The sequence below is a fragment of the Lithobates pipiens genome, unplaced genomic scaffold (genome assembly GCF_037356315.1).
Source record: "Lithobates pipiens isolate NorthernLeopardFrog02 unplaced genomic scaffold, aLitPip1_a1.2 Scaffold_22, whole genome shotgun sequence".
Classification (NCBI taxonomy): Eukaryota; Metazoa; Chordata; class Amphibia; order Anura; family Ranidae; genus Lithobates; species Lithobates pipiens.
The window spans coordinates 279,976,676-279,991,561 of record NW_027507784.1 but is presented as its reverse complement, the minus strand read 5'-3'; positions in this window follow the sequence as shown (position 1 = coordinate 279,991,561).

Below are 14,886 nucleotides of genomic sequence, written 5' to 3'. Positions count from 1 at the left end.
GTAGATTATAGCCATTGTGGATATTTGTGCTTCTACCTTGCAGAGTTTGGCTGAGCATGTGAACACTGAGCAAAATCGCCCGTAATCAGTACTATGTACTGTATTTACTAAGCTATTGATGTCTGCGTCACAGTATACTGGGCCAGCAGCTACCCTGTACTGATCGTTGAGTAGTTCTACAATGGAATGTCTCCCAGCTCTTCAGGACTGGTAAGTACAGTTCTCCCTGCCTCGTGGGGCTGAGCAGCTGGGCATGCCCTGAGAGCTCGATTCGGGGGTCCCTCAACTCCCCCTCTTCTCTCCCTATCTTCTCTCTCCCCCCCCCCCCCCCCCCCGTGGGGGATGCTGCATGTGGCTGCTGAGCTGGCTGGCTGTCCCGAGTCCTGTTTCTCTTGTCCCTGGAGGTGCCTGTGTCCCTTGCAGTGCTGATCACTGCCATTTGTTTCAGCTCTGTCCCTCATAGTTTCAGCATCTGCGGCCATCTTAGGTGTGGGCAAGGGAAAGCATGCTCTCCTGGTCTTTGGCGGCCATTTTCCCTGTGATATGTCCTTATACTGAATGCTGGTGGCCATTCTCTAGAAGCCTGAACACGTTTTTAAGCTTTCTCTAGCGGCAGCTTGTGTCCCTGTGCTCCGGCGGGCATTTTCCCAGTGTTTTATGTCCTTATGCTGGGCGGCCATTTCCTTTTGAGCCTGAGCACACTGCAGAGCGGTTTCAGTGCCATTAGCAGCAGCTTCCACTGACAGAGCTGATTCCTCTGCACCTGGGAGCCAACAGAGACCACAGGCACTAACTGCTGGATAGTGCAGAACCTTTCAGGGTGCTGAGTCCTGTGGGAAAGAGCCCCTCAGCCGGCAGCAGTAAGGAGAGTGGGACTGTCACTGTCATAAGTCCCCTTCAGGTGGCAGACAGGGTAGGGTTAGCATGGCTTCAGAAATTGGTGTTTCTTTCCCCGAAGTCCAGGCAATTGAACCGGTTTGCCTGCGGAATGCACAGTACCCTTGAAAGCCTTGTCGGAGGTCCTCAATTCATTCGTTGCCAAGATGGAGGCGGTGCGTGGGCGCAAGGTGCTAAAAAGCGGCCCCTGTCCTCTGGGGAGAGCTCTGACGCAGACTCGGGCTCTGCTGAGGCTGGCGACCCCTGCTATGTCGTTTCAGATGATGCTGACCAGGACCATTCGGACAGTGAGGATGAGTCCGGGTCCGTGCGCGACAAATCGCCTGTTGGAGCACTTATCACAGCTGTGCGTGATACCCTGAAGATTCAAGAGCCAGCAGATCCCTCTGCTGATGCAGCGGTCCCTTTTGGGTCCCGTAAGCCAGCACGTTCACCTAAACTGTTCCCGTATCTGATTTATTTTGACAAGTTCATTTACAAGGAATGGGGTTGACTGGAACGAACCTTTTCGGTCCCCGATTACATGGCGGTGCGTTTACCCCTTTGAGGAGAGCCTTCTCAAAAAGTGGTCGGCTCCTCCGGTCGTGGACCCCCCAGTATCCAGGTTTAACAAAGTAACCACAACCCCAGGAGAGGGGACTCCTGCATTTAAGAATCCCACGGACAGGAAGGCCGAGGCAGTGGCACGTTTCTTGTTACGGTTGTGGGGTCAACCATGCGACCAGTTCTGGCATCCGCACTTGTGTCGCAGACACTGACTGGGCAAAACTGTTGCACCTCGAATTGGGAGAACAGCAGGCTTTTCCTGTCTGTGTGGAACTAGCAGACCAACTAGTGCAAGGCCTTAAGTACGTTTGTGACGCAGCCTTGAATACCCTCCCCCTGTTATCCAGGGCTTCAGTGTCAGCAGTGGTGCTGAGACGCCTGATTTGGTTGAAATGCTGGTCTGCTGACCAGGCATCCAAAAAAGCCCTGACGGATCTTCTTCTCTTCCTTGGCAACCGGCTCTTTGGAGCCTCTTTGGATGACATTATTAAGAATGCCACAGGTGGTAAGAGTACTCTACTCCCACAGGCCAGGAAGGCTAAGGAGCCACGCCATAGGCAAGGGCCCTAAACGTCCCCAGCCCAACAGGATGACCACGGAAGGACAGAAACGTTCCTGGAACAGCAAGCCTGTGAACAAAAATGCTACCGCATGAAGGTTTGCCCCCACCCATGCTTCGGGTGGGGGGGCACCTTCGTGAGTTTGCAGCCCGGTGGTCCTCTCGACTGTCCGACCAATTGGTCTGCAATCTGATTTCCTATGGCTACAAGATTAGAGTTCCTCTCACTCAACAGATTCTTTCCCTCCAGCATAACCGTTCTCCCAGATCGCCAGGAGGCCCTCTTGGGGGCAGTAAGGGACCTGCTGAATCGTGGGGTGATTGTACCTGTTCCAGAATCGGAACGTTTCCAGGGGTTCTACTCAAACCTGTTTGTAGTTCCCAAGAAGGAAGGAGTTCGGCCGATCTTGGATCTAAAAGCCCTCAATCACTTTGTGAAAGTGCAAAGGTTCAGAATGGAATCCGTTTGCTCAGTAGTTGCTGCACTCTAAGGGGACTCCTTGGCATCCTTGGACATCCAGGAAGCGTACCTGCACATACCCATATGCCTCCGGCATCAAAAGTTTCTGCGATTGCAGTCGGGGAAGCCCACTACCACTTTGTGGCTCTCCCTTTTCGTTTGGTATCAGCCCCCCAATTCTTTACCAAGGTATCGGCTCCTGTGTTGGCATTGCTATTGCAACGCTGGATTGCGATCATGGGTTACCTAGACTATCTCCTCCTGAGAGCTTCTTCCGCCTCAGAGTTAGAAGAGGATGTGGCAATCACCAGGCAGACCCTGCAAGAATTTGGGTGGCTGTTGAACCTAAAGTCAGTGATAGTACCGACTCAGCGTTTGGAGTATCTAGGCTTGCTGCTGGACTCCAGGGAAGCGAGAGTGTTTCTCCCTTCAGACAAGCTGCAGACTCTCAGAGCCACGGTAAAACTGCTGATGAACCGCACGTGGTCGTCACGCTTCTGCATGCGAGTCCTGGGACTCATGCTGGCCTCCTTCGAGGCAGTCCCATATGCCCAGTTCCACACCAGAGTCCTGCAGAAGGAGAGCTTGACAAAGTGGGACAAATCTCTGTTGTCCCTGGATCGACAGATCCAAGGTTCTTCCAGATCCAGGTGAGCCAGTTAGTCAGGGTTTCCCTGATCTGGTGGCTGAGGTCTCCACTGCTTCAGTCCAGGAAGTCGTTCCTACCTCTGAAATGGACGGTGATCCCAATGGACACCAGCCTATTCGGCTGGGGTGGAGTGATGGGAGTTCAGTCCAATCAGGATCCAGTCAGACAATGCCACTGCTGTGCCATACGTCAATCACCAAGGAGGAACACGAAGCTTGGCCGCCACACGGGAGGCCGCTCACATACTTCGGTGGGCAGAGCGACATGTGTCGGCCATTTACATCCCAGGTGTGGAGAACTGGCAGGTGGACTAAGTCGTCAGATGCTGGACCCAGGAGAATGGGCGTTGCATCCGGAGGTGTTCAGGCTACTGTGCCTGCGGTGGAGCACACCAAACGTGGCTCTTCTGGCTTCCCGTCTCAATCGGAAGGTGCCTAGATTCGTGTCCAGGACAAGAGATCCGTGGGCAGACACGTCAGAAGCGCTGGTGGCTCCGTGGGATCAGTACCAGCTGATCTACGCCTTTCCTCCACTGAAACTGTTACCACGTCTGCTTCGCAGAGTGGAAGCCGAGGGGATCCCAGTAATGCTGGTTGCCCCAGATTGGCCTCAGCGTCCTTGGTATGCAGACATAGTGCGCCTGGTGGCAGATGCTCCCTGGCGACTGCCGTTGCGAGAGGACCTTCTGTCTCCAGGTCCAATTCTCCATCCTGCTTTTACCTTCGCTGGTTTTAACAGCATGACTATTGAGAGCCAGGTGTTGAGGAACCGGGGTCTGTCGAACTCTGTGATCCCAACTATGTTGAGAACATGGAAATCTTCTTCTTGGAAGATATATCTTTGTACCTGGAAGGCCTACATCTCCATGTGTGAGGAAGGATGGCACCCGCGCTCCTTTTCTATATCCAGGATCCTGCTGTTTCTTCAACAAGGGGTGGACCTGAATTTGGCGTTAAGCGACATTAAAGGACAAATAATAGCTTCGGCTGTCCTTTCAGCGACCTCTGGTGTTTCACTCTCTAGTGAGTATTTTTGCTCAAGAGGTGAGACTTGTAGTTCCTCTGGTGCGTCCACCGTTACCCCCGTGGGATCTGAACCTGGTATTATCCTCGCTTCAGAAAGCGCCATTTGAAAATATCAGAGTTTCCCTTGTTAACTCTTTTCCCAGAAAGTGGTCTTTCTAGTGGCCATCACAGCGGCCAGGAGGGTTTCAGAACTGGCGACCTTGTCCTGCAAGTGCACTATCTGGTTATCCACAAGGATAAGGTGGTGTTGCGTCTGCAACTGTCTTTTCTGCCGAAGGTAGTCTCTGCGTTTCACATCAATGAGGACATTGTGCTACCATCTGTGTCCTAAGCCGACACATCCCAAGGAGGTGGCCCTTCATGCTTTGGATGTGGTTCGGGCTGTGAAGGTGCATTTGTCTGCCACGGCTCCCTTCCGGAAGTCAGACTAACTCTTTCGGTGGCTGGTCCAAAGTAAGGCATGTTGTAGTGCAAGCCTACGCCTTGAAGGGACAGGTGCCCCCCTTTCCGGTCACAGCCCACTCCACGAGGGCAATCGGAACGTCTTGGGATTTCAGACATTAAACCTCAAGTTTGTAAAGCGGCGACCTGGTCGTCTGCCCACACGCTTACAAAGTTCTACAAGGTAGATGTCAGGGCATCGGGTGATGCCTGTTTTGGCCGCAAAGTTTTGCAGGTGGCTGTATATTTGCAATTGCATATGGAATTTTTTCCTTTTTTTCCTTGTTTTATGGGTAAAAACACAGTACCTTTTTAAGCTAATGCACTGTTGCATTCGTTAACTCAGTTTTTGGTGTGGTTGGAGGGTAGTGCTTCTCCATTGAGAAGCACCCTGTTGTGGTGGTTTTTCCACACACTGTAGTTTTGTTTTGTTTTTTTGTGGGTAAAGTTTTATATTAGTTGCCACATGCCATGGTGGATGAAGTTTTTATGCTGTTTTTCCCCACCCCTCGTTTTGGCACTGCTTGGGGACGTCCCAATGGTCTAAAGAGAGAAGCTGTGTCAGTCGGTGAATATAAGAGAAAATAGGATTTTTTTGTACTCACTGTAAAATCCATTTCTCTGTAATTCACCGACTGACACAGCACCCGCCCCTCCTATTTTTCTTTGTTATACTGCTTGTTGACGTTCTGAGGCTGCAGTAGCATGCTGAGGGGTTGTTACCTAAGGGACCACCCCTTGGGCAGAACTAGAAAGGTCTAGTTTTATTATCACATGTAATGCCTAGTCTTCTCCTGAAGGTGGTATAACAACCCAATGGTCTAAATAGAGCTGTCAGTCGGTGAATTGCAGAGAAAATGATTTTATGGTGAATACAAAAAATCCTATTTTTCACTTTGATGGAAATCAAGAATCGGCTCGGGGGGAAAAAAGAATATATCATCACACAGACATGTTTGACAACAGCGAATCCAAGCAAACTTGAAGATAATGCGCACTTACATTAAAATGTGCTATAAGTTAACACTGACCTGTGTGGCTTTTGAGTAGATAAGCACGCTGTGTGTTCCGCAATGGCGTGCATTCCAAAGCAGCAGGGTAAGGAACCAATGAAACCGGATATGACGTCAGTGGAGAGCGGACTTGTAGCCTCTATGCATTTCGTGTTCTACGCGTCTTTAGGAAGCTTGTGAAGCAGCCACAGAGATCGTGGTGAGGAGGAGGGAGTGGAGAACTGGGCATGCCAGGATGACACTCTGGCAACTCTGGCCCTTTCAGTATCTGCTTTGTTTTTTTTTCCGGCCTATGCATAAAATGGTTTTCGCCCAATCGTTTTCGGCGGCCGAAATTTTGGTGCACCTCTAGTAATTGCCCATTTACACCACAATTAGCCCTACTTGGTTTCTAGTGAAACAGAATTCAGTTTGTTTGGGACTTCTACACCACCAAGGACACCCCTTTTACACATTTAGGTTTTACCTGAGGCCTGGGCTATAATTTTACAGATTTTACTTTTGGTAACCACTAAATATTTTATGATCTGTCCACCAAGCATTGCAATTCAGTTGCCAGTCTTTCAGAAATAAGCCCCTCTTATTCTTTACAGCCAAAGAAGCTGCCATCCTAACCTATGGCTTGACAATTCAGTTGAGGGTACTAGGAACCATGACTGTTTTTCATTCATGCATGCCTTGAATGTGGTTTGGGAAACTGCTATATCGATGGGTTTGGTTCCACTTTAACCTGTGAATAAACCCGCACAGTGGTGACACTGAAAGTAGTTAATCCTAGGCTGCACAGTAGAGCAACTGATTTAGGCTGGGTTCACACCATCGCCGCATGCGGCTCCAAGCAGGGGTCCGGTGTGTCCTGGTTCACCATTTCGGGTTGGATTTAAGCCCAAAAATTTGACTGAATTTGGACCTGAAACAGACCAAAAGATGTACAAGGGCTTCTGTGCCCTTGTACATCGGAGCCGCAGCAGAGATATGTGAACCGGCTCCATAGAGAGCCGGTCAAAATCTTTTGCTATTGCGAATTGGATGCAGAAAAACGCATCCAATTTGCAATGGTGTGAACTCATCCTTTAAGGTTTACATCTTCCAACCCTGAGTTTATTTTTGAGATCATGTAATCTCTTCAACCATGATACAGCCAAATATATTGAAAGAACCATGAAACCCCTATGCCTCGTGGATGTATGTTATTGGAACCAATCATTTCCCCAAAAGGCTAAAATATTGCCATTATATGTCTGCCCCACATTTATGAATACAGAGCATGTGATCTCTATCCATTTCATTAGAAGTTGTGACTGCACCATTAGGTATGTGCAGCACATGGGTCTACATCTTCACATTCTCAAGTGTGGCTCTAAAGGAGGGCATCTTAGGAATCCTTTCCACAAGCAAAATTGTAAGGCCACTTTCACACTGATGCAGTGTAGTTTTTCCACTCCACATATGCAGTACAGTGTACCCGTGGGCTTCATGTGGGTTACCTGCTTTTTGCCATAGGCTTCTATTGCATCATGTGGTTTTGGTGCGTTTTGGAGTGCTTTCAGAAAAGTCCTGCATGCAGGAAAACTGCACAGCATCAGTATCAAAGGGGCCTACATCTCTTGCAATTTTCCACCGAAACTGCTGCAACTATTGTAGAACGTTTAGACAGATCAGTGGTGGTATGTACAAATTGCTAATTACCTGCTGAATTTTTTTTTTATTAAAGTGGGCTCACTGTGCAAACAGAAAGCAGACTGTCTTTGCAGAGAAGTTGTATAACCTGTGTCATCCGCAAAGCATACCAATAGTATGTTTTGTAAACAAATTGGCTGCAGTCTCAAAACTCGGGCTGTTTTCACATGGGCTTGTCCGATCAGTTCTGCCTGTCCGTTTTTCAGGTGGCCCTGATCAGACCATCCATAGCTCTCTATGGATCGGCAAATGTCAGCAGACGTGTCCGCTAACACCTGCCGGCATCTGATCTTGTCTGCCAAAAACAGCTTATTGGATGACAGTCAGATGGAAAAAGCCAAGCGGTCTGTTTCTATCCGACAACCCCATAGAGAACAGCTATATAGAGGAGCAGACACGGACCTGTCATCTGCCTGCTCCGCGGGGAGATCTGCACATTACAGAGAATGTCTGCGTGAAACCAGCCTTAGGCTCATAAGTCTCCTTATCTTGTATGTGTGATATGTCTTCTCTAATTCTCTAAAATGCTCTGTGAATAACACCGGTATTTTGTAAAAATGATGTTTAATTTCCAGCCCCATATGCCGCGTACACACGGGCGGACTGTATGGCGTACTTAGTCCGTCGAAACACATTTCAGCGGACAGTCCGCTCGTGTGTGGGCTTCAGCGGACTTTTTCAGCATGCAGTCCGGCGTACTAAATTTCTGATTTTTCGAAATTCTGTCCGTCGTACTTTGGTTTCAGCGGACAATCCGCTCGTCAGTATGCTAGTTCGACGGACTAAGAATGGCGCATGCCCAGAAAGGATTTACACGGCGGAAGGGTGCTTTGCTGTGTATTGGACTTCCTATTTCTAGTCCCGTCGTACGTGCTGTACACGTCATTGCGCAAGCTTTCGACGGACTGTTTGGGTATCCATGTGTGGTCAAGTCCGTTCAGTGGAAAGTACGACGGACTGTCCGTCGGATTGTATGACGAACTAAGTACGCCATACAGTCCGCCCGTGTGTACGCGGCATTAGACAAAACTTATACTGCAGTTATTGTCATCTATTGATACATTTGGTGAAGTCTTAAGGCTCCTTTCTTTAGTTTTATTTTGTAAAATAGACAATGTGCTATAGTTGAGTTGTTTAACACTATTCTGTGAGTGTATGTTTTTCAGGCATGTTCTGAAAGCCTCTTGCTGTGAACTAATCCTGTCTGAAAGTCCAGTGCATTTTAGACTCCTTAATAATTTAATGAATACTTAAGTATTGTTGTAGTCCTCTGTCTGTCTGCAAGTGGCTTTATATCTTAAAGTAAGGTGGGACTTATCCAGGGCCATTTAAAGGAAGCCTCCTTATGTATTTATTCTGAGGAAAGATTTCAGTTTTTAACCACTTCGGCCGCGGACCATTTTGCTGGCCAAAGACCAGACCACTTTTTGCGATTCGGCACTGCGTCGCTTTAACTGACAATTGCGCGGTCATGTGACGTGGCTCCCAAACAAAATTGACTTCCTTTTTTTTTTCCCACAAATAGAGCTTTCTTTTGGTGGTATTTGATCACCCCATGCGGTTTTTATTTTTTGCGCTATAAACAAAAATAGTGACAATTTTGAAGAAAACGCATTATTTTTTACTTTGTTATAATAAATATCCCCCAAAAATATATATAAATTTTTTTTTCCCTCAGTTTAGGCCGATACGTATTCTACATATTTTTGGTAAAAAATCGCAATAAGCGATTGGTTTGTGCTAAAGTTATAGCGTTTACAAAATAGGAGATAGTTTTATGGCATTTTTATTAATAATTTTTTTTTTTTTTTTTTTTTTTTACTAGTAATGGCAGCGATCAGCGATTTTTATTGTGACTGCAACATTATGGCGGACACATGGGACATTTTTGACACATTTTTGGGACCATTGTCATTTATACAGCAATCACTGCTATACAAATGCAGTGATTCCTGTGTAAATGACACTGGCAGTGAAGGGGTTAACCAGTGGGTGGCAGTGTAGGGGTTAAGTGTTCCTAGGGGTGTGTTACTAACTGTTGGGGGCTGGGCTTTCATTTAGTGAACACTGATCCAATCACATGGAGCAGAGATCAGCGTCACTTGTTGCTAGGCAGAACGGGGAGATGCTGTTTACAACGGCATCTCTCCGTTCAACCGCCCCGTGAGTCGATCACGGGTATGCCCGTGGCGATTGAGTCTGCGGGACCCGTGACTGGACTCACGGGGATCCCGACCAGCACTCGAGCGTGGCGGCATGCTCGCGATGGCAGGGCAGCATTAAAGATTGGATGTACCTGTACGCCAATATGCCTGCCTGTGCCATTCTGCCAACTTACATCGGCGTGCGCTAGTCGGGAACTGGTTAAGGAGATGCCTGCAAGTTGAATCAGCCACTGACAACTCTCCTCTGCCTTTTTACCAATGAAAGTTCCCTTTTCTTTTATTTATTTATTTATTTATTTTTGAGATATCCTGGTTTTGCCCCACAGTTGCTGCCATTGTGAGTCTACGTTATAATGACCATTTCCATCCCCCTAAGATCTGAATTGTATAGATATCTGTTTTTTATTTGAGTACAGTCCCCTGCGCTTAGTGTTGGCAATAAGTGTACACACATATATCTTAAACAGTCCCAAATGGTGGTGATATAAAGGGCTTGTGTTCAATAATGAATCCGTGTTCAAATGTGCTCAGATTGGGTGCCCCACATGGATGTGCACTCACCCCTAGGAGTTGACCACCTATCTCTAGTGTGGTCTTTTAAGTGTGTGGGGATACCCCTGCGCAAGTCCGTTTGCTCACGTCTCGTGTAGTAAAATGCCTTATGTAGATATAGAGATAACAGACAAAAATCCTCATTGCGCAATGCCATTTTAAAAGATTTCATGAAACAATATTACAATTCCACTCCCATTTTAAGGTGCCTATCGTCCTGGCACCCGGTGCGTAGAGCTGGTGATTTTGTTAAGGGGAAATCTGCCCACTCATGGATGACACCATTCTCAGCGTTCAGCTTGATTCCCGGGTATTTGTTTTGAGCGGTAGTGTGACGCGGTAATTCCTCGACGCGTTTCAGACAATCCTAGGGCCATCATCAGGAAGCTCTAATTCCGCCATATATTGGATAAGGGCATTTATACTCTTAAATCAAATCTCTGGATTTGATTGTTATGTTAATCACCTGATAAATACTAGTTATTTGACCTGCCAGCATTCTTGAGGCTTTTAGATGAATCTTGTTTAGTGAAGATAAGCACCAGAGAGTGCCCGAGGCTTAACAGTAACTAGTTCCTCTGAACCCAGTCAAGCGGAGCTTTTCCTGACTACCAACTGCATTTATGTTGCCAGCCAATGTACCTGCTGTGTACACAGGTGTTGACACGCATACGGTCAAGCAAATCGAGAACAGTTCTATTTTCTTGCATTGTTACTTCCAAAAGTAACTTTGTTCACAGCAGGTGCTCCAACCAGAGGCATCTCCATTTTTTTTGTGTAGTAAATCGGGTTTTATGTTGATATACCTACTGCATTTACCAGATGATACATTGATGGTAATCTGTAAAATGCTCAGCCAGAGAGGCCTTGTGGGTTTGAATGAAAACATTCTTCAATATTAGGGGCAGGTTTTTTTTTTTTTTTTTTTTTTTTAAAGCCCCATCAGCTCAGTCTTACACTGTGAAACCAAATGCATAGGTATTGTCTAGCAAAAAACGTTTTATTCGAGTAGTGGAAGATTTGACCCTGCTGCAGATTTGCTTTCACTACTTGTCTAGTATAAAACCATTCTCGGCAGGACAGGAAGATCATAGAGATTTCTCTAACCTTGGTAGCCATAAAAAAAAAATGGGATCTAATACTTCTCCACACTATAGGGACTAACTACAGTATATAATAATTGGTATAAAAGCACACTTCACCACATAGGGACGGCTTTAAGCCCCACCAGCCCAATCTACACATCAATGAATCTATAGGCATGTTGTTAGTTTCTCTAGTTAAAAGCTTTTTAGCAGTGTAGGTTTCTTCCACTGTCCCAGTAGGATTCCCCCCATGTCTGGTAAAACCATTGTCCTCAAGGGTTCTAAACCTTCCTCGCATAATCTGAAATGTGCACTTTTAAATCCAACCCAGTCCAAAACAAACTATTTAAGCAGCAATTACTTTTTATTTATGCTTTAGTCTTATTAGTTGCTGCTTTACATCAGCCTTTTTCAACTAGGACGCCTTGGCAAAATGCTCAAAAATTGTATACAAGCTGGCGGGTGGATGAAGACTGCCTTTTCGAGTTCTTCCTTTTTTATCTTTTTTTTATTATTACAATTTTTTTATTAAAGTTTTCTATTTTTCAATACAAAAATAGATAAAAATAGAATAGCAGTCATTGGAAATCATGCAAAATTTCAATAGCAATACATCATAGAATACACACAGTAATACTTGAGTCCTGAGTAAAGCCAATAAAATTGCTACATAGTTTGGTTGCCATATATTGCATATACTACTGGAAAATCAGGCTGGTTGCATGGAATAATTGCAATGAGTTCTTAAAAAAAAAATATCCAGTGGGTTCAAACCCAAGCAAGTATGGCAAGTGCCTGCTGTGCTCATATGAAGAGGGTAAGGGAAAAAAGAAGAAACGAAAAGAGGGGAGATAGATAATAGACACAGGGCTCGTCACTCCTGGGTCTAGAGAGAGTTGATGCCCCAGATGGGTAAGAGGCCCTGGAGCCTCATGGAGAACCTTCTCTAAGATGCCAAGTTTCCCAAACCACACGGTGGTGATTTACCTTATCAGCCAATCATGCCATCAGGGACTTCATGATCTCTACAGCCTTCATTCTATCATAGAGTTCAGTTGGTGTCAGTAGTGTTTGTCTTTTCTGGCTGCCGTTAAAATGTGTGTGGCTAGTTTTTTTGCTAATCTAGCTGGGGGGGGGGGGGGGGGAGTAGTCCCAACAGATAGATTTTTGGATGGAGGGGAATAACCACCTCAAGTGATGGAGGTCCTGGACCGAATTCCAATATGACTGCAAAGATGGACATTGCCAGTAGATATGCAGTAGAGTGCCTTGATCTTTACGGGACCCCTCAAACAGTGATCCAAGGCCGATGGGTATTCTACCCCCCCCCCCCCCTCATTCTGAGCGGCAAAGAGTGTCGAGCAAACTATTCTATGTTTATGGTTCCATACAAGGTTTGGAAGGTCTGCCTGGAGTTTCCAAAGCTGCACCTGGAGGATAGACACTGGTAGGAAACAATACAGGAACTTGGGCAGGATCGTCCTTTTAACCGAAGCTATGCGGCCAAGCCATGAGATTTGGTAGTGTCTCCACTTGGTTCATAGCAGGATGTGATGCGTACCCCGAGATATTTGATGGCGTGGGTTTTCTACGTGTGGGGGAAGGATCCTGAGAGATAATGGACCTCTGAGGGAAGCATGTTGAGTGGCAGGGCTTCTGATTTAGAGGGATTAACCTTATTCAAACAAGGCCCCAAATTCATCCAGTAGTTTATAGAGATTAGGGAGAGTCACTCGTGGATGTGTCAGGGTGAGAAGTACATCATCCGCAAATAGTGAAATTTTGAACTTGCGTAGTCTGACCAAAACTCTGCAAATGTTGGGGTCACAGCGAATCTGGGCCACCAGGGGCTCGCTACACAGGGCAAAAAGTAATGGAGATCCTCATCCTGTTTCAGATAGTAAACGGAAAGGAGGCCGAAAAAGGGGTTTTAATAGAGGCAGTGGGAGTTGCATACAAGTGTTTAATCACCCTGAGGAATGGTCCCCAGAAGTGAAGATGTTCAAGAGTTATATCATTGTGCACAATTACAACCTTCTAGCTGCCGGTGTCCTAATGACCAATGGCATCATTAGTTGATAAGGATATCAGTCCGCTGCATAACATCCTAGTTTCACCCTCCCCTGCCCCACTCCATCAGCGTTGGGGTCACATTAGCTGAGTCATGGAAAAAACTGAGGGAGAAGAGAAACCTCGGAATACTATTCAGTACCAGTTTGCAAAAGTGTATTTGGTTTGGAAGAATAATCGCCTCTAACATTGGGTGTCCTACTTGGATTTGTGAATGTTGCTCCATTATGTACAACTATTAGAATAGTTTTCACATTTTAGAATGGGGTGCCTCAGGATTGTCCATTTTTAAAGGGTGCCTTGACTGAAAAAAGGTTCTGAAATACTGCTCTACATTATGTGTAAACTGCCATAGGCATAATGCTTGTTTAGAACTGCAAGAGAACCAGTGAATTTCTAGACTCCAAATACCTAGCAGTCCTGTTGGGAGATTGATGTAGCAGATTGTTACAAATGTTACCTCTGAACATTTTCAGATTGACCTACCAAAAGCAAACCTTGAATTTGCCACGTTAAAGTGTGCACTTATCTGTACTCAGTTTTTCTTTTTTTTCCTTTCGCCAAATACCATTTAAAGCTTTCTTCTAACTGATAATCTATTATTTCAGTTGAATAAGTAATTTTTTTCAAGAATTCCCATGATGTTGATTAGACCTCAAGCATATGGCCTTTGCAATAACAAAAAAAAGTCTGTAAAACTGAGACTTAATATAATATTGCTTTGCCAAACCTGTGGTGCAAAGTATAACAAGCCAAGGTGGTTCTCTTTAGGGATTAGGTATTATAACAGACACTGACTGCTACCCGTACCAAACTTCCTCTGCCTTTTAAAAGTATTGCTCAGCGTTTGGATTGCAGGCTTTTGTTCCCCAGGGTAAATTTGTATGCAAATTAGACCATACTTCTTGGGTGTCATGGTGTATCCTAGAGTTCCAATCCACCTGTTAAACCATTAGAATAGTTACAACTAATCTCCTTTAGGTTTAAGTATGTTGGGGCCGAGCAGGGTGCACTGGAAATCTTTGGTCTGGGGGGAAAATGCAATCAAGTGGTAGGGAAAGATTCCTTTGGGCTATAGAAAATGTGCCATCTTGCCACATTGATTATAGGGCATGGAAAAAGGTAGGTGCTCTAAAGAAAACCATTTATTGTGGCACACTTTTTCACACCTTCCAGCATCAGCTTTGTTTTGTGCAGCTTGTCATGTGATTAAATTACATCTCAGAGCTGCAAATGTCGTTGATTGTTCAAGATGTCCTTTGTCAGATGCTGTAATCACATGCCTAAACAGGAAATAAATGAGTAATGGCAAACAAGTAGAGCTGATTATGGGTCTGAACCAGATCAATGACCAAATGGGAAAATATCTTCACTCCATTAACCCAGCATATCTTCTTAGCAGTGCCCCAGAAGAAAAATGCACTCTAGCCCAGTTCTCTTCTGGCTCTTAAATTGTGAATTATGATTGGTGCCGATCAGGAGTGCAACAGTCCTAAGCATAGACAGGGTTCGTCCCGAAATTGTGTGTTTAAATCCATATGCATAAGCAAGTTTGGGACCATATAAACCCCTTTGACTTTATTGGCAAGTTGGTGTCACCGTCTCTTACAGTGAGGTTTAGTGTATTGTACAGAACATCATCTAAGAACCCCTGCAGACATGCTGTTGGTATTGTAATCTGCCTAATATCTACCTCCATGCATGGTTTCATTCCTGAGGGTGTTATCCCTATGTAGGCATTTGT